Source organism: Leptonychotes weddellii, chromosome 15 (assembly GCF_054177405.1).
Source record: "Leptonychotes weddellii isolate Sample4059 chromosome 15, ASM5417740v2, whole genome shotgun sequence".
NCBI lineage: Eukaryota > Metazoa > Chordata > Mammalia > Carnivora > Phocidae > Leptonychotes > Leptonychotes weddellii.
The window spans coordinates 11870294-11888468 of NC_138383.1; the positions used below are offsets into that span (position 1 = coordinate 11870294).

Sequence of the window (18175 nt, forward strand, 5' to 3'; positions counted from 1 at the left end):
AGCAGAGGGCAGAAGCCGTTGCTCTGTGAGCAAGCCACACACGTTGGACAAGGCTATTGGTCAGGCCGGGTTGCCATTACAGAGAAATGGGCAAGCATTCAGGCCAGAAAGGGTAACCCTTGGGTGCCAACATCCAATCTGACTGAACAGGGCCACCCTGGCTCCAGCTGCAGCTTTCAAATTAGTCATCGATGAACAAATATTTTTTGAGCACCTACTGAGCGTCCAGGCCCCAGAGAATAAAGGAGACATATAGACTGAAGAAAGAAGAAATTTAAAAATGCTGGTTGCTACCATTTATTGTACATATATTTCCACTGAGTAGTTCGAAGAGGCAAACAATTTGCTTACTGCGACAGAAAGCAAGCATAGCGAAGCTTTAAAAGCACAGATCCTGGAGCCAGACTGAGCTGGGCTGCAATCCTGGCTCTGTCAAATTCCAGCTGTGCGTCCTGTCTCTGTGCCTCAGTTTTCTCCGCGGTAGAATGGGATTGTTGGGAAGGCTTTAAATGACTTCATACAGACAAAGCGCTCCGAACAGTCTACAACGCACAGGAAGCGATCAATACACACTCTGGCGTTGTTGCCGTGGTTGTTATTGTTAGTAACTGCCAAGCGGGAGCCTCTGGAATTTGAAAGGAAGTCTGACCAAAGTCAGGGGGTCTCAGGCAACCCCTAGCGGCCCCGAAAGCCTCTCCTCCCCTACCCCAGGCCCCTACTTTCCACCTGCAGACCTCACGAAGGTGCTTCCCGCCGACGTGCTCCCCTGCCGCGGTGGAGCCCAGCGTCCGCAGCCCGCCGCACCCGGGGGAGCGGGAGGGGGGGGCGGGGGGCGGGGCGGGGAGGCCCCGCCCCCGGCCCCGCCCCCCCGGCCTGCCCCTCCCTCTCCGAGTTCGCGGCTCCCGCGGCGGCGGCGGCGGCGGCGGCGGCGGCTGCTCGGCCTCCAGCGCGGAGCGGTTCGGCCGCACGCGACGGGGCGGGCGCCCGGGAACCTGGCGCCGAACCTCCCGCCCGGCGCGCCGAGCAGGCGAGGGACCTCCGACCAGGGTCAGGGGCCGCGGCGGCTCGGGTGAGGTAGGAGCCGGGAAGCCGGCGGGGAGACCCGCTCTCCCATGCCAGGGGGTGGGGGGTGGGGTGGAGGGGGGTGTGGGGGGGCGGGAGGACCATCTCCCGCCGGCGCCTCGGCCGCGGGGCGGGGCTGCCCCCCGTTACCTCGTCGCCAGGGGCAGGGGCCACCTTGTACCCCCGCGGGCGCGCGTCCGGGTCCGGCGCTGAGAAGGAAGGGGCAGCGTGGCGGCGAGTGCGCGTGTACACGCCCGTGTGTGCGCGTGTGTCCGTGTGTGTGCGCGCGTGTGCGTGTCGGGAATGTGCGGGGGAGGAGATGCCGCCCCCTCTTGGCCGGCGCTGCTGGGCAGTCTGGTTGCCCACTCCAAAGCTGAGGGCACGCTCCCACGACGGGCTTGAGTGGGGCTGGCAGAAATTATCCGGATAATGCGGGAGCGAAAGCCCACCACCACCTGTTGAGCGGGGCTGTCCATCCATGCCTCGAATTCCCCGCTTCTCCCTCCTGACCACGGGGGCAGCGAGGATGCCCAGGTCCGGCTGGGTGCAGGAAGGGTCGCGGCCAGATGCCGGGGAGCGGAGATGGACAGGCAGGGGAGAAGAAGCTGGCGGGGAGGGGGCCCCCCGCCTCCCGGCGGGCTGAGGGTGAGGGTGAGATTCCTACCCACCAGGCACACACCAGCACATTTCCCCCATCACTCCAAAGCCTCCCTCCTCCCCATTTTAATTACTTGAGCTGTCTCTGCCCTCATCCTAATTTGGCAACCCGTGAAGATGCAGTTCGTTAAAATTTTCAAAGTGAAGTCAAATTATCACTTCTTGGGACTGAAAGGGCTTTAAGAGGTAATTCCTGGAACCTGGCTGGGGAGGAAAGAGGATCCTATTCTGAGCCCCTCCAGGGCTGGCCTGGGTGTCGGTTCCCCGGGGCCCTGATGCAGCCTTGGGCTCTCATCTGCCCCTCCCCCCCAGAACTTGCCAGCCACCTCCATGTCCCCTTTTAGGGTTGAGGAAGCTCTTGTTCGGGGATGGGAAGGGATTCACCTGTTTTGTGGGATTATCAGTGACTGGACAAGAGCAGGACCCAGGACTGGGTCCCCAAGTGGGAGACAGACGTCAACCTCCAGCTGTCACGTGTGCTGGCTCCTACTCCGCACCATCCTAGGGAACAAAAGATGGGACTTCCTTCCTGGCCACCTCATGCCACTCCCTCATCTCTCTAAACCCCAAGGCTTGATGAATTCACAGCCCAGGTTGGGCAGGGAGGGTGCGGAGATTTTGGCTTCGATCTGATGTTCTGACTTCAGGACATCTCAGGACCACAGGCATCTTGGTGACATCTGCTGACTCCCCAGCCAGCCCCCCTCCCAGAGTCTCCTGCCTGCCTGAGAAGCCCTCGCTCTGCCCCAATTCTCTGCTAACTTAGCAGCTGAGATGGCTGGGGGCATCCCGTCACGGGGCCAGGTCCCCAGGGCGGCTAGAAAAGATGCAGTTTGTCACCGTGTCTCAGATGTCCCTGTCCCAGACTTCTGCCTCCGTCTTACATGTGGAAGGCCGTGGACACCCTGAGGGGTGGGGTGGAGCCAGGACTGCCCTGTCCACACACATCCAGTTGATGAGACGCCTGGCGTCCTGGCAGCAAGCCTGTGAGAGCTCAGCCATTCTCAGGCTGTGGGGTTCCAGGACTTGGGGCGGAGGAGGGGAATGCAGGGGGGAGGTTGACTGAATGGTTCCCACTTAGCTGGAGGAGGCAGGCCCTGTGTCGTCGTCATGGAAAACATGGGCTCCGGTCCCAGCTGGGTCACTGACTGTGTGACCTTGGCCGAGTGACAGAACCATCTGGACTCAGTTTTCTCGTCTGTGGAATGGGGCCAGGGCTGTTGTGTAAAGCAAGGACATAGATATCAGCGTCAGGCTCAGTGGAGGTGTTCAGGGCGGCTTGTCTCTGCTTCCTCCAGCCCCCATATGACTCTCAGCCCTCGGCTTTGGGTTGCTAGGGTCCCTCATACCATCCTCGGCACTGGGGCGAGTTGTGTGTTTTTCTATCAGGGTAGCTCAGAGATTGAACTCGGAGTCCCAGAAAGTGAGGATGCAAGGGTTGGAAGCCAGTCTCCACCAAGCCCTGCCCCTGGGGGAAGTCAGTGCTTTTGCCTCAGGCTTCCAGCCGTGGGTGTCCTGGGCCTGCCCCACGTAGCCTGCTGGCTCATTCCTAGGTGGTCACTGGGCATGTGCCTCTCTTTCATTCCATTCTGCATTGGGGTCAGCCTTCCTCCCTGGCAGAATTGGGGCCAGCTACATGTGACTTCAGCGGCACCAGGAAAACCCCTGCCTGCCAAATACCCTGTTTCCCCAGACCTAGCTGCCTGCCGTCTAATATTTCACCATTAGAGACTAGTTCCTTTGACTTCTGCCTTGTACCCATTTGTCAGCTATGAAACTTTATGACTCATTTAAAAGCGTTCATGGGGCACCTGGGTGGCTCCGTCATTAAGGGTCTGCCTTCAGCTCAGATCATGAACCCCAGGTCCTGGGATTGAGCCCCACGTCAGGCTCCCTGCTCCCTCCCCCTGCGTGTGCTCTCGAGCACTCACACGCGTGCTCTCTCTCAAATAAATAAATACAATCTTTAAAAAAAGAAAAAAGCTTTCAGGACCTTTGTGCAAGGGGAGAGGGAGAGAGCAGAGGAAGAGAGAGAAGAAAAGAGAAGGTGGGGAGAGCAGGGGAGGGAAAAAGGTACTAACTTTAACTGGCCCCAAAGTCTGCAGAGAAAGGGCCAGTTGTGAGCCCAAGGAGGGCCCAGAGAGAGAGGAAAACTAGGGGAGATGGGGCAGGGCAGGCAGCGGGCAGGGGAAGTTGTGAACCTCCAGTGGGAATTCTCAGTGGGAAGGGGGGAGGGTGGCCCACCGAGGGAGCTGGCGCAGGGTCTTGGCAGCCTGTTCCCGGGGTGAACTAGGCCCAAGGCAAAAGCATCCTTCCTTTTCTGCTGCTCCACCTTCCCGTTAGCGCATGGCCACGTGGCAGTTAATGTATTCTAGGGTGGTGTTCTCTGCGTTTGGAGAGCCTGGGCTCATCATGCTGGCTGTTTAAAGCTGTCAGTGGTGATTTGTTAGGTCAGCAAAAGGCCTGGGCTGAGCGGGGCCAGGGGAGCTTTCTACTCCTGTGATTCCCTGAACATCCCACGTCCTTCCTCAGAAGGAGCAAAAAGCACCTAATTCACTCAGACCCGCAGTCTCCTGGGCTGTGAGAAGCCTGGGGGCGCAGGCTCATCTGGGATCACCCTACAAGGCTTGTGGAGGTGGTTCCTTGCCCAGGTGGACACGTGGTCCTGAGTGTGGGGGCAGGGCTGAGAACTGAGTGTTCTGCTGAGGGGGGCCCATGAGCAGGCTGGATTCGGGGAGAGGCCGGCCAGCATCACTCAGGCCCTCACAGAGCCTGAAATGTGTTCTGGTCTTGGCTCATGACGGTGTGGCAGCGAGCCGTTGGCAGCCCATCTGGGCGCTGCTGAGAGCAGGGCTCAGACTAGAGAGAAGTTACTGGTCACCAGTATGGGCTTCTGGCCATGAACTCCCAAATAACAACCATTTTTTAAAAACTGAGATGTAGTTGACATTTAACGTTATATTAGTGCGATGAGCATTCTTGAAGATTATTTACAATGATACCTGTTCTTAGATAATGATGATGATGCAGCAGCTCTTCGTTCTTCTACAGAATCATTTATTGAGCACCTACTGTGTACGTGCTGGCGACTGTTCTGCGGTGGGAATACAGCTGTGGCACTGTGGACATTTGGGGCCAGATTATTCTTCTTGGGCTGTCCTGTGTGTTGCATGATGTTTAGCAGCATCCCTCGCCTCTACCCACTAAACGCCAGGAGCTCCCCCCCTCCCACCGTGACCACCACAAATGTCTCCAGACATTGCCAGATGTCCCCTGCGGGGCAGACTCGCCCACTGTTGAGAACCACTGGGGATACAGCTGTGAACAGAGCAGACAAAATTCAATCCCGTCCCCTTAGGGGCAAGCATTCTAAAGAGGGAGACGAACAACAAATATGCTCACGAGGGAAAATAGAGAGTAGGCTGTCTGTGAAAATGCTCGAGAGAAAGACAAGGCAAGGGCTGGAGGTTTGGGGGTGGGTGTGGGGGTGCCATTTTCAAAGGGGGCACCCACCATGTGACCAGGGGCCAGAAGGAGGGGAGGGAGCGAGTGAAGCAGAGGTCTGGGCAAAGAGCCTTCCAAGCGGCAGGAAGAGCAAGTCAGGGAGCAAGGACACGGGTGGCTGGGCGGGCAGCAGTGGGCCAGCTCCCGATGGGCCCTGATCCTGTTAGGGTCATGAGGGGGCCGTGAGGCTTTCTGCTTTCTCCCCAGAGTAAAGGAGAGCCGCGTGCTCGCTACCCGCTGGGTGCAAACACCATCCCAAGTGTTCTCCCACACCTATTCATACTGGTCCCACAAGGTGCCTATGATTTCCTTGCCTCATGTTTCAAGGCCCAGAAGGGCCAAGCGACGTGGGTGGTACAGTTTGGGACACGAACTTGGGCTGTCCGTGCTCTACTATCTGACATTGACTTCGGAGCCACGCAGAGGTGAGTTCAGATCCCACCCAGCTCAGTCGCTTAGTAGCTGTGTGTGGCCTTGGACGAGTCCCAGAAGCTCTGTCAGCCTCGGCTCTTTCAGGGACTGGTGCATTGTCCCACGTCCCCGGTGGTGCGGCCCGTGCCAGCTCCCAGGGTCCCCCACTCTCGGTGCGCGCGCGCCGGCGGGAAGCCAGAGGGCAGGCAGCACCCTCCCCTGTCTCCCGGCTCCGGGCCCTTGTTCCGGACACGTGCATCTATTCACTGAGCTGCAGCGAGGCCATCTGGTGAGGTCAAGGCCGGTATCTCCCGAGGTCAAGGGAAGTTAAACCCTCCCGCTCCCTGTCCCCCTCCCTCTCCGAGGGCTGAGGAGGAGGAACCAGAGATGTAGTCACTGGCTGCTAAGTGCAAAGCCCCGATGGGACGTAGGTCTCTCGGGTGCTCGGGGGGCAAGCGTTCACGGTGCCGCACGCTCAGCCAGCGGCCACGGAGGTGCAGGCGTGACACGGGGGGAGAGAAGCCTCGGAAGGGAAGGACGGACAGGACTTTTCAAGAACTGCATTTTGGGAGGAGGTCTTGAAGTTTGGATGACCCTCCTTTATTTTCTTTCCTGTTATGGCAGAACAATTGGGAAATGAGACTCATTGTGTGTAATTCCAGACAATAGAATCTGAATCGGCGAGAAAAAGAAGTTACTAGGAGTCGCCCTGGTGAAGCCTCGGGCAAACTTCTGTGCACTTGGCGTTGCTGCCCAGCGTGGGGTTCCCCACCTCCCCAGAGTTCAAGGCCAGGCTGCCTGGATCACTGCCCAGCAAGGAGGCTGCAGGAAGCGTTCCTGCTCCAGGAGTCTGGACGTGCATGAGCCCTTCATGGAGGGAGACAGCGTGCCATCGACTCAGACACCTGCCCAAGGGCAGAAACCGAGGCAGCTGACATGGGTTGGGGGTGGGGTTGGGTAGAGGGGGCTGATCTTGCCTGGAAGCCTGGAAAGAAGCCAGCTGGCCCTGGGTGAGGGAGGCAAGAACCCCTGGAATAAGCCAGTATTCCAGGTGCCCTCCCAGTGGGGATTCTTGAGCAAAAGGCGGCAGCTGCACCAGCAGCTCGGCATGGGGGGCGTGCCTGGGCGGGAAGGAAGATCCTGGCTCGAGCAGGAGAGCCTGGGTCGGGGAGGAGGACATCCACACACTGTGGGGACCTGAGATGATGAGCCTCAGCAGATCTGTGCTGTCCGTCCCTTGGGAGCATGGGTCCCTGGGGAGTTCTCCCATTAAGAGGAGACAGCAGGGATGACAGAGTAATAGAAACTAGCATCTCCTGGGGGCTTACCATGTGCGAAGTGTTGTGTAAGCTTCCTGCTGTCCAGTCCTTACGAGATACACCTTCCTGTCATGGCCGTTTTGCAGACCAGGAATCAGGCCTGGCTGGTAAGCATTGGCATGGGGATGGAAAGCTAGGCTCCCAATCAGGAGTATACTGGGCAGTGGGTGGATGGAGCTCCACCGCTCTGTGTGACCTTGGGCAAGTTCTTGTCTCTTTGAGCTTGAGTTTTCCTGAGTTGTAAAGTGCAGGGGAGAGGAGTTACACCCAGGGTTGGTGTGACGATCAAATCAAAACGGAGACAACAGACATCATACATCAAACAACAAAATATGCTGGGTATGTGGGGGCCGCTCGCTTTGTCTTCCTGGCTCCGTGGACACGGACCCTGGCCCCCCACTCCGTGATGTCCGAAAGAGGTTCTACTGAATTCTGAGGCCAATGGATCCTTATAGGCACCTTGTCAGTGACCCTGGCCCCAAAGCCATGGTCAAGTGCAAAGGCAGTGGGTATAATGACGATTGCTCCCATACATATCCCCTACTCTGGGTCTCCCCAGCTTATCTAACTGTCAGGCAACTCTTTGAGGTCATTATCATTAACCATATGTTATAGGTGAAGAAACTAAGGGACAGAGAGGTCAGTTAACTTGCCCAAAGTCAGCCGGATCATAAGTGGTAGAGCCAGGATTTAAACTCAGGGAGCCCAATGGCCTTTCTGAGACCCTTGGAATTTGTAAAAAGGAAAATGTAACCAAGTCGCCAGGCACAGGGTCTGACTCTTCCAGAATTCTCTTCTCCTTCCCTCATTTAAAGCATAAACTCCTCACCAGACAGGAACAAAGGACTCAGCTTAGATATCACCTCTTCCAGGAAGCCTTCCCAGGTGTTCCTTAGGGGCCCTTGTTTGTGCTTCTGCAGCATCCCCAGCACACCTCCATCAGCCAGCTTGCCCCCAGCACTGCCAGCATCCGTTCTTCTCCTCCCTCCCCACTAGGCCAGGGGCTTGCCCAGGGTGCCTGCCACCTGCTTGCTTAATAATGACATTTGCTCTCGCTGGTTACAGAAATCAGTCCCCAGTGTTTCCTTTGCACTTTACAGATCTGCCTTCCCCCACGAAGCTCGTGTTCACCAGTAGCAATCATGATACCTCCCAGAGGTCAGTTACTTCTGTCCCTAGACTCCAGGGCATGAGGTCTCTGCCTGCTCCTGGAGCCAGTGGAGCTCCTGGTTCTTGATGTGCAGCAACAAGATCTTAAAAACATGTCAGGTGGCCCAGTGGGTTGGGTGTCTGCCTTCGGCTCAGGTCATGATCTCGGGGTCCTGGGATCGAGCCCTTCGTCGGGCTCCCTGCTCAACAGGGAGTCTCCTTCTCCCTCTACCTTTCCTCCTACCCTGGCTTGTGCCCTCTTTCTCTCTTGCTCTCGCTCTCCCTCTCTCTCAATAAATAAAATCTTAAAAAAACAAACAAAAACATGTCCCACCTGCCCCTCAGGTGCAGGGCCATGTGGTATGTGAAAGGTGTGGCCCACAGAGGCGGAGTTCTCTGACATGGGAGGGAAAACTGGGAGGGAGGCTGGGATTTCCTGAGCCATTACCTCATGCCGGCTCCGTGCCCAGTGTTTTGTGTCTAGTCCTCCTCTAACCACTTGGCAATCCCCCTACCCCCCCCCCAAAAAAAATTGCTTGGATAGACACGTTTCAGTATGCACTCCTTCAATTCTGATGAATCGTGTGCTTTGATATAAATAGATTCAATCTTTAGGGGATTTGATTGTGGTAAAATACACATAACATAAAATCTACCCTTTTAACCATCTTCAAATGTACAATTTGGTGGCCCTTAGCATATTCAAGCATTGTGTAACCATCACCACCTTCTAATTCCAGAACATTTCCATCACCTTCAAGGGAAACCCACCCACTAAACAGTCACTCCCCATTCCTGCCTCTGCCAAGTCCCTGGCAACCACTCATCTGCTTTCTGTCCCCATGCATTTACCTATTTTGGACATTTCATATAAATGGAATCATACAACATGTGGCCTTTTGTGTCTGGCTTCTTTCACTTACTACCATGTTTCCCAGGTTCATCCATGCTGTATCAACGCTTCATTCCTTTTTATGACTGAATAATATTCCATTGTGTGGATATACTACATTTTGTGCATCCTTTCATTCACTGATGGGCATTTGTCTACCCTTTGGCTCTTATGAATAATGCTGCTCTGAATATTCATGTACAAATATTTGTTTGAACACCTGTTTTCAACTCTTTTACTGGGCCGGATGGTAAGTCTATGTTCAACTTTTTGAGGCCCCACCAAACTCTTTTCCATGTGATTGCACCATTTTATGTTTCTTTTCCTTTTTTCTTTTTTCTTTTCTTTTTTTGTTTGTTTGTTTAAGAGAGGGAGCATGCATGTGGCCAGGGGGAGGGGCAGAAGGAGAGGGAGAGAATCTTAAGCAGACTCCACACCCAGCGCAGAGCCCAGTGTGGGGCTCCATCTCATGACCCTGAGATCATGACCTCAGCCAAAATCAAGAGTGGGACGCTTAACCAACTGAGCCACCCAGGTGCCCCTCACCATTTTATGTTTCCACCAACAAGTGTATGAGGGTTCCAGTTCCCCCACATCCTCACTGAAACTTGTCATTTTCCTGAAAATCTTTTTTAAGTATGGTTACCCATATTTTATAAGCATGTGGGAGCTCAGAACAGTTAAGTAAGTTGTCCAAGGCCACACAGCTGTTTGCTGGCCGAGCCAGAGCTTGAGCTCAGGTACTCTGCACTCTTGACGGTCAACCTCTTCTCTTCCAGTGCTCATATGAGGCCGGGGTCCTAGGTTTAAGGTCCATAGGAATTTCCCTCTGTTCCTGGCTCCGGCCTCTGCAGCTGGCATTCCCCCGCCTAGCACAGCTTGCCCTCCAGATAGAGGTCCCCCTGAGTACGGTGCTGGGAGCACGGTGCTGCCAGCCAAGAGAAGAAAGCGTTGGCATGCAGGAAGCAGTGCCTACCCCCACGGGATAATACATTCAGACACCACCCACCCCCAGCCATTGCCTTAGGAGGCAGGCGACTCCTTGCATAAATCTCACTTGGGCTCAAAATAGGTGACTGTTCCCTGGCGGGTGACCTTGGCTTGCACCTCTTCATCCTGGAGACCCAAGATACCTTGGTCAGCCTCTCCTTGCTCTTCCGAAGGAGCTCGGGGGCTGGCAAATGCATAGCGCCAAGACCACCCTTCCAGGGCACGAGGCACCCCTGTGATGGAGCGCAGGGGGTGGGATGTGAGTGATATGGTCAGGAGGGCCCCCACTATTTCCTGGAGAGGATGTTGTCTTCTGGAGAAGGTAGGCAGGATTCGCTCTGTGCATAGAAAATGCTTTTATTTTTTTTTTTAACTCGGCATCAGGATAGTCTGATCACTCTCCACACCCACCTTCAACTCCAGCCCTACTGTGAGACCACCTCTGGCCTTGCCCCTGCCCCATAGCAGTCATCTGGACCTTACTCCTAGATCCTAACCCTGATAACCTGAGCCCCGCAGCCTGACCCTCCGGAATACGACTCCTGTTTGGTACTGTGGAGCCACTGGGGCTTTGTGGTCTCAGAAGCCAGGCGCAGAGCCCACACCTATGTCTCAGTGTCTGGGTGACCTCAGGCCAGTGGAGTGTCATCTCTGAGCCTCGGTTCCCACATGAATGCGCAACGTCCGTGTGGCACTCCCAGAGTCATCACGAGGACTGAGTTCTGAGATCGTTGCATAGAGAAATAGCTGGAATGCTGCCCGATCGAGGCAAGAATTCACAAACGCTAGCCTCCTGAGGCCCTAGTTCCCAGGAGAGCCCTGGTCAGCTGTAGAAGGGATGGGTGGGGTGGCCAGAGCCCTTTTGGACTTCAACAGTCCAGAGCATTTGTAGCCGGAATCCCTACGCACCTTCAGACGCAGACGCTGGCACAGAGAGCACGGCACCCCGCCCTAGCCACGGTAATGGTGCATGTCGGGAGAACCGCGATGTAATTACCACCCGAGCAAACCCGAATGGAGGGCTCCTGTGTGCCGGGCACGATGCTGGCTGAGTGACCACACGTGACTCAGTCCTCATGCAGCTGCACGGAGGGGGTTCTGTTTTCATCCTCCCTATGTAGATGCAGAAGCAGAGGCACCGAGCGGTGAGGCCACCTGCCCAAGGTCACAGAGCTGCTAAGTGACGTAGCAGGGATTTGAACCCAGAGCAAATTTGAATGAAGGACCCTTGACTTTTGTAACTTCTTGGGATACAGCCCCAGGTATGAACTTGCAGTGGGTAGGTCCTTCCACGTCTCATGCTTCCTTTGCTCTGGGGGGTGTTGATTGCCCCCTGAGGACACAATGAAAAGGGCCCCAAGATGGGGGCCCCCATTCAACCGTCATGTGCTGCCCCTTTCTGGAACCTTCTGTGGGACGTTGCTCCAGATTTCCAGGCAGCCCTCCCCCCCGTGCCTTTCCCTCATCCCACTCCCACAGGAAACTTCCAGAAGCTTGAGGGGGGAGCAGCTGCCAAGTGCTAGGAGCTATGCCCAGCCCCACATACCCTACTGTATTTCATCCCCTTAGCACTTGTGTGAGGACGTATTATCTTACCTTCCTAGTTAAGAAGATGGAGGGCCTAAGAGGTTAACCGAAACGTCCAGATGAGAGCGCACAGTATGCCACACAAGTTGGGGGGCTGGAGGCTCACGGCCGGAGCTTGGCTGATGACAGTGCCAGGTGTGGGCTGGGCCCTGGGTGTGAGTCACTTCATGCACTCCTCGCTCTGTCCCTAAGATAGGTGCTGTGACTGCCTCCATTAAGAACAAGGCTCTGCAAATTCAGACTAAAGGATTACTGGCTGAAAATGCTATTTGCACAGTTGGATTTCAGCTCAGCTTTGAAGGTATTTGAGCCTAAGGCAGGTAGGAATTTTTCTCTGCAAGAGAGATGGGTTTGGGGCTATGGTAGAGGCCCCGCTTCCCTCCTTTAGCCTTCTCTCTCACCACCCCACCCAGCTGGTGACCAATTTCAGTCCCTGCTGACAGTCCCCAGTGCTGGGAGCAGAGAAGAGCCAGGACATCCAAATCAGATAAGTAGGTGGCCCTTGTGCATTGATTGAGAACGGGTTGTCAACCGAAGTGCCAGCAGGCGACGGCTAGCCATTAAGGGAGCACGGCTGGGTTCACCCGGCTTCAAGATCAATTCATATCAAAACCACAGCCAACATTTGTTTTCCGTTGTGCTTCTGTGGAGGGAAATAAAAAATGGGAGGCACAATATAGAGACATCATTCTGCACTATTGATTTCTTCCACTCCCTCCTCCTTCCCTCTGGATCGGAACATCTGTCTCCCTCCTGATGAATGTGTTGTTGTGGGAAGGATGAGGAACACTCATCATGTGAGGGGCCCCGGAGTCACCACACCGGGCAGGAGGGGCTGTGGAGGGGAGAGAAGTCAGCCAAGGGAGGGAGGCAGAAACAGCCCGCTGTGTCTGGTTACTACCCCGGGGAGGGGCAGATCCAGCACGGGTCAGCTCGGGGGCGGGGAGGGGGGCCTGATGCCAGAGTCCTGGAGGTTGCACTTCCTGGGGTCTACCTGGGAAAGCACCGTGCCCCTTTGTGGGGAGAATGGGATGAACACAGGCAGAGGACTGTACCCCAGAGGATGCAACTTCACATCCTCCCTGGGCAGGACACCTCTCTCAACCTTGGTCTTCTTGCCTGCAGAATGAATCATGCCATTCATAACTCCGTGTTCCTAGACTTGATAAGAGGATCCAGGGAGGTCACAAACCCGTATGAAAGTATTTCATAATACATCATTGATGCCGAGGGTCAAGGTCAATGCAGTAGATCAACAAACCCTTGTGTGCCGTGTGGTTTCTCCCTGTTTGCCTGATGACTGACCCCAGGTCCCTGAGTGTATAACCTTTGTGGGATCAGAGAGTCAGATGACAAGGTTTAGAGCACTATGAAGGTGTAGAATTCAATAACCCGAGAAAGAAGATGAGGTAGAGGAATTAAAACCCCTTCTTCCTCCAGGAGGCAGGTCCCAGGATAGCTCCCTGCTGGTCTGGCCAGGAGCTGAGCTCAGTCGATCATCAACAAGCCAGTGGAGGTGAGAAAGCAAGTCAGTAGTCATCCTGCCTCCAGCCCCGTGAGCTGCTCAGCTCCTGAGAGCAGGCTGCAAGGGAACACCATCCACAGGTCTTCGCGACTCCCCAGTACTCCCTTGCTGGTGTGGGCTGCTTGCTTCATTCCCTCCTTGTATGCCCCCCTCCTCCTCCATGGTAGCCCCATTCCTGCGCTCTCAGCCATGGACTGAAATTGACAAGGGGAGGGGGCCTGAGGACCCCCATTAACGGCTTGCAGAGTTCCACGTGACTTGGGCATTGCAGACGGAGGTCAGCTATCCATTAAGCTATGGAACTGAGCACTCCACTTAGCGGTGTATATGGGACACAGTTAAATAATGAAAATAAAAATAGAACATTGCAAGAGCCTGGGGCAGGCTGGCTTATGCCCCAGGAAGAAGCAGAGAAGGCCATTCCAGGGAGAAGGGAGGGAATTCGCTGTCAGCCGCCCCCTGCCATGATGCTGCTCTGGTTTAAAATATGTGTTTTTCTTTATATATAGGTCATCTTTTGTTAATTTTTAACTTAAAGTTCATATATACGTATACACGCATGCGCCCCAAGTGGAGAAAATCTGTGCTTCTTCGATAGCACGTTGGGAAATTCAGAAAAGTAGAGAGAGGCAGTCTTCCCTCCTCTCCCCCAATCCACATTTCTGGGTGAGGGTGTTCGAGATCTCTGGTACCACGCCAGGAACGAAAGGGAATGAAAAGGGCACCCGTGAGCTCCAGGCTGCACCACCACAATCAGCCAGCAGGGGGCAAGTCAGCCACCTGCCTTCTTACCCAGTCTGGCATTGTCCCTTAGTTTCAGGAAGACAACTAATTAAAAAAAGGGAAAAAAAGATCATTATGTCACTTTAAAAACGTGCTGCATATTTATTAAACAAAATTGGGGAAAATAAATAGTAAAGTAGGAAGAATAAACAAATTTATCCATCCTCCTACTATCAGAGCTGCACTCTTAATATTTTTCTATTCGTCATCCCAGATTCTTGATTTACAAATTAGCAAACAAATTATTGATATTTTGCATCCCACTTTTTTTTCATTTAACACTGTCTTACCAGCATTTCCTTCAATGACAACATTGTCACTGAGGACAGGAACTGTCCAGGAATTGTCCATTGAGTGGATAAAGCCCTAGTTCATATAACCCTTCCCTTTCAGAAAGGCATTTTGGTGGTTCTGAGCATTTTGCTACTACAAGCAACAGTGAATAAACACCTTTGTGTATTCTTGTACTTATATCTATTTCCGTATCAGCAATTCCCAGGAGCTGAATTTTTGGGACCAAGAGTAACGAACATACATAAGGCTGGATGCGTGTTGCCAAGTGACTTTCCAAAAGGGAAACCCCACTTTACTCAGTCACCAGCAGAGTGTGAGTGTTACTCTTTCAGAGGTGAAGTTGTTGTTTCTAATTGAGCTTTTTCTTTTGAGATCGTTGTAGATTCACAGGCAATTGTAAGAAATCACACAGATCCCATGTACCCTTTACCCAGTTTCCCCCAATGGTAACATCTACAACATTACATCACAAAGCAGCACAACCAGAGTTTTGACTTGAATGCAGTCGAGATGCAGCACATTTCCACACCACGGGGACCCCTCCTGTTGACCCCCCCCATCACCGCCCCCCACCCCTCCTCACTCTGGTCTCCGATCCCAGCAACCACTACTCTGTTCCTCCATTTCTTCATTTTTGTCATGTCAGGAATCTTACATAAATGGAATCCTGAGGCAAACTTTTAAAGAAAGTTATTGTCAAAAAACAGATGAAACAAGATTACAAGCAGAAGAACTAGAGAAAACACATTTTTGAATTGGTTAGTCTCCAGGCCAGCACTGTCCAACAGAAATAGAACACGAGCCATGTGATGTCATTTAAACTTTTCTACACCTGCATTAAAAGAGTGTAAAGATATAGTAAAATGAATATATTGTATGTAGCTCAATATGCCATTTCAACATGTAATCGATGTTCTAAAAACCACCAATGAGATTTTTTTACATTCTTTCTCTGTAGTAAGTCTTAGAAACCTCGTGTGGGTTTTGTGCTTACAGTGCGTCTCAATTTGGACTGGCCACACATCAAAGCATTCTAGAGCTACATGTGGCCAGTGGCTGCCATATTGAATAGCTCTGCTTTAGTCCAAACTGAACTGAAGACAAACCATGGGGTCTGTACATCTCCAGGCTTGTGAGCGTCCCCATGTTGGCTCGTGGCTCTCAACCTTGGCCGCACCTTGGAATCATCTGGAATTTTTTAAATCTTGATGCCTTACCCCACCCCCACCCAAGCAGAGAGCCAGATATAATTGGTCTTGGGAACAACCCAGCATGGGGATTTCTTTTAAACTCCTCAAGTGACACTAACAGGCAGCAGGGATCGAGGGCGACTGGTATAAGGGTTTGAGGTTGTGTCCTGTCTGATCCTGTCTGGCCGTGGGATTCTGAGAGAGGCCCTGGAGATGACTTCTCTTTTCTCGTCTCAGTTCCTGACCTGGCTTCTTAGAGAGCAGGCCCTTTCCTCAGAAGCAGTTCCTGAAGGTTTCTGTGCAATCTCTGCCTTATTCACTGGAGACAGTTATCAAGGCTAGTTTTCAAGGGGGATGCACACAAGCTTCCTCACCCATTGCTCCCACCCCACTGGCGCCATCTTGTTACCCTGAGTATTTTTCCCACTGGGATCAGCCTCCTTGGTGGCCAGTCTTGCTTCCTTTCTGGATCAAGGAATGAAGATGGACACCGGCAGAGAGCCCACGACCTACTTTATGTCATGGAATCCTCGCAGCCGCTCTGTAAAGAAACGATCATCCCTGTATTATTGATGACACTCGGAGAGGCTCAGTGAGTTGCCTGAGGCCCCACGGCCCCCACTGCACTTCTGGGCTGGCCTTGACCAAATGGGCCACTGGCAATATGAACCGAGCAGCCAGAACAAGGCTGAGGTTCATGCTCATCCTGCCTTGCACCTCTTTTTCCAGACCAGGGCCTCCACATCTGATGGCTCCCGGGCCTATGAGGTATGTCAATGACTGAGAGGAAGGGAGGGTAGCCCTTGCCTCCCCCACCTTGTCGCCGACCATCCCAGGCCCGGTGAAAGGTGACATCCCCCCACCCCTTCTTGGCCCTCTATTCCCTCCCCAGGCTTTTACTTTGTCATCCAGTCAGGAAATAAGAAAATCTGTCTAAAAACTCTGTAAGCACTCTGACTTCATCTCTTGAAGGTCGTGAGGCATCTGTTGGGGCACTAGACCTCCAGGGACCCTCCAGGAACCACTGGCCCCCCCTCCTGGGACTGAGGGAGCCCATGGACTTCCATCCCACACCCCACACAGCCATGGGCCTCCTGACTCACAGGAAGGGCCATGCTCCCAACCAGGCCATCAGGGGACCTCAGGTTGGCCTAGACATCATTTCATCTCAGGTCACGGGGGCGGGGAGCAAAAAGCAACACGCTGAGAGCAAACTGCTCAGAGAAACGCGTCATCCCCTTTTATGCTTCTCTCTCCTTGCCCATCTTGTTCCAGACTATCAGCCTGAGGTGGCTGACACGTCATCTTCCTTTCTGCACTAACGTTCAGGAGTGCTGGAAATCCGGGCTTGGGGCTCTCGTTCCTGGGCCCACAGCAACCTGGCTGGCTCTCTGTCTGACCTAGGGCTTGGCACTCAGTGGGCCAGGGCTGGGCCGCGTGGACAGGAGCAGGGGATGGGATGGTGGAGCGAGGGGAGGCATGACTATGCGGGCCACATGCCATTAGAATCTTGAGTTACGGTAAAATATGCCAGAGGCTGGGAAGCGGTGCTTGGTGGGAGGTATTTAGGGCAGAGCGTGCACGGGGTGCTTTGTAACCTGGCCAGGCCACATGGATTATCTTGCGAGAGTCCTCAAGCAGCAGCGTGCCCCTCGGGGGGAGGCCTGCCCTTTGCCAGGCTCCCAGCTCGCCTCTGGGCCCCAGGGCAGTCCAGGCAGCTTCTCCAAAGCCAGACTTGTTTTCCTCCCCAGGCTGCCCCCACCCCTCCTTTCTGCCTTCTCCCAGAAGAAGGAATCAGCAGCAGAAGAAATATCTCTCCTGAAACCTAAACATGCTAAGCATGGAGGGGGGCTGGCCGTGGCCAAGAATAGCTCTGAATGTCCAGCAGGAAACACTCAGTTGCTTTTTTCTGCTTCCCTCCTCTCTTCCTCCTCCTCCTCCGTGATCACTATTTATATCACTACTTTTTATAAGGAAAATCTCTGGCTTGTCCATCCACCTGAGTGATGCAAAGACCAAGGACCAAAGGACTTGAAACCTTCAGCCCTTTTATCTTCGGCAAGAGGCTGATTGTGTTGAGAAAAAAATCAGAACAAAGTTTGCACTTGACAGTCAGGAGTCTCCACTTTTTGGAAGCGAGTTTCCAAGGTGGTGAGCTAAGCACTCTGGAAACCTAAGCAGGGCACCCCTACGAGAACCCGTCCGAGGGATGAACAAGAGGCAGTCCAGCATAGCAGAGGGTAAGGCCAGGTACCTCGGTTCAAGTCCCAGCTCCCCCGCTTTCTGGCTGGGTGACCCCGACCCAAATGGAAACCCAAATCTTCTTTAGAAAAGACAGGGTTGCATACTTCACCAACCCCCCCAAATGGCTTAACCACCAACCCCCCACCTATAAAGTGGGGATAATGACCAGGGTTAAGATGAGCTGTGTGCACTTACTATGCGCCAGGCTACTGTTCTTATTTTAAACTAGGTGCATTTAAACTAGCTCATTTAATCCTCATTACCCTATGAAGATGTTTCTACTAGTATTATCCTTATTTTATTTTATTTTTATTTTTTTCATTTTTAAAGATTTTATTTATTCATTTGAGACACAGAGATAGAGCATGAGCAGTGGGGGAGGCAGAGGGAGAGGGAGAAGCAGGCTCCCCACTGAGCCAGGAGCCCAACGTGGGGCTCGATCCCAGGACCCTGGAATTATGACCTGAGCCAAAGGCAGATGCTTAACCATCTGAGCCACCCAGGCGCCCTTATCCTTATTTTAATAACCGTGCCTACCGGGGCGCCTGGGTGGCTCAGTCGGTTAAGC

The 18175-nt window shown here is 53.7% G+C and overlaps 1 protein-coding gene across 2 annotated transcripts in view; it reads left to right on the top strand.

The window, feature by feature from the left end:
* The first annotated feature begins 963 nt into the window (after window positions 1-963).
* The window catches only part of CACNG5 (calcium voltage-gated channel auxiliary subunit gamma 5), a 41035-nt gene continuing 23823 nt past the window's right edge, over window positions 964-18175 (top strand). The window contains exon 1 of one of the 2 annotated variants that reach the window (XM_081804656.1): window positions 964-1074. The gene's annotated coding sequence lies outside the window, so the exon portion shown is untranslated. The remainder of the gene's footprint in view (window positions 1075-18175) is intronic. The other variant, XM_081804657.1, reaches the window with a different exon arrangement.